This window comes from Dermacentor albipictus, chromosome 3 (genome assembly GCF_038994185.2).
Source record: "Dermacentor albipictus isolate Rhodes 1998 colony chromosome 3, USDA_Dalb.pri_finalv2, whole genome shotgun sequence".
Classification (NCBI taxonomy): domain Eukaryota; kingdom Metazoa; phylum Arthropoda; class Arachnida; order Ixodida; family Ixodidae; genus Dermacentor; species Dermacentor albipictus.
This window is the reverse complement of record NC_091823.1, coordinates 78,442,151-78,443,718: the sequence shown is the minus strand read 5'-3', so window position 1 is coordinate 78,443,718 and position 1,568 is coordinate 78,442,151. Positions and strand designations below refer to the sequence as shown.

General features: G+C 48.5%; 1 pseudogene; it reads left to right on the top strand.

The window, feature by feature from the left end:
- Nucleotides 1–853: 853 nt before the first annotated feature.
- LOC139058334 (U2 spliceosomal RNA) lies at nt 854–998 on the top strand (annotated as a pseudogene).
- The last annotated feature ends 570 nt before the right edge of the window (nt 999–1,568 follow it).

The following is a 1,568-nucleotide window of genomic DNA, read 5'->3' as shown; positions in this document are numbered from 1 at the left end:
TCGTTGGCACTGGTTGAATACAGTGAATATCATAATTCCGTCTTTCATTTGTACGGCACAGGCATCCCCACAGTCAGTGATATTGTCTTCTTACGATTCAAGGGTGTTTGGTTGTACTGTTGGGAAGAGAAATGCTCGGCGCTGCAGCTACATCGCCAATTTGGCAGAGCTGCCCTGGTGCTTTCCTGGGGCTGGTCTGGTTGAAACGCTGCCAACGCTGCCTGCTGCTCTCGTGTCCTGTCCTTCGCTCGCTTTAGATATTGGTTGAGATGGGCTTCAGAGATGGGCGTGCATTCGGATGAGTCGGGTCGGTACGGAAGAGTGGCGTCGAGTGTAATCGAAGATTCACGGCCGTACAAGAGAAAGAATGGGGAACCGTTTGCGGTCGCCTGTGGCACATTGTTGCAAGCGTACGAGATGAACGGCAAAATAAGGTCCCAATCAGCGTGACCAGAGGCAACGTAGTTGGAGAGCACGTCGTCAAGGCTGCGGTTAACTCTTCCCGTCAAACCATTAGTTTAAGGATCTTAGGTGGTGGTGGTGCGATGAACGATGCGACATCCAACAAGGAGCGCGTTCAGGACTTTGGAGAGTGCATACGTTTTGTCCTTAGCGTATATGGCAATGCTTCCTGCCCGTGAGTCCTTGCGCTGTTCACAAATAATTCCAGTATACCCATCGTCTTGAAACAAGCGTCTTGATTGATTTATTTTTTTATTTTTTTATTTATTTTCATTATTATTAGGGGCAGAGTGCTTGAAGCCTGCTTCACCTCCGCCGCAGGTCGACCCAGTATTGCAATATGTTCAGGATCGGCCCAAGCTCACCTTTTGGTATTGTTGACGAACAAAAAAAAAATACATGGCAATCTTGATTTGTTCTTATAATTTATTATTTATTATGGTTATTATTATTGTGGGCGAAGTGCTTGAAGCCTGCTTCACCTCCGCCCCGCGCCGGCCCGGTATTGCACTACCTCCGGGGTCGGCCCACATTTTTTCCCACGGACACGACAGCTGCATTGTGGGATAGAGGTACAACTAGAGCTTCGCGGTAGAAAATGTGAAAATTAGGCAAGGTATGCTGAGTGAGAGATTTCTCTTATTGCGGGGTGTATCTCGCTGTGTAAAGTATAACGAGCTGACCCACTTGAAGTTCTGCGAAACTGTGCCGTATAATAGCCGGCTTCTTTCCTGGCATCCTGGTAGCATGGGGCCACGTTCACACGAACAAAGACAATGGGTACTTGCTCCGCTAACTGCACAGTCGTTGGAGCCCTGCCAGTTTTATTGGACCAGCGAGGCAGTACGATGGCAACGACCTGTGAACAATACCTTGTACCTTCTGTACGCGTATGCGCTTGTACGTGCAACGCACGAGCACGCGCATGCGTTTTAGAAACACGCAGAGACACAAAAGACAAAGGCAAGCAAATACCCCAAGTAATTGAGGCATGGGGTATACTTGACTCTTGTCAAAACTAATAAAGTATACCTGACTTGCCAGGATCTCGTCCAGTGCTTCCCTTCAACTGTCCCCGAAAGCTCGATGAAGGCTTGCATTCGGAG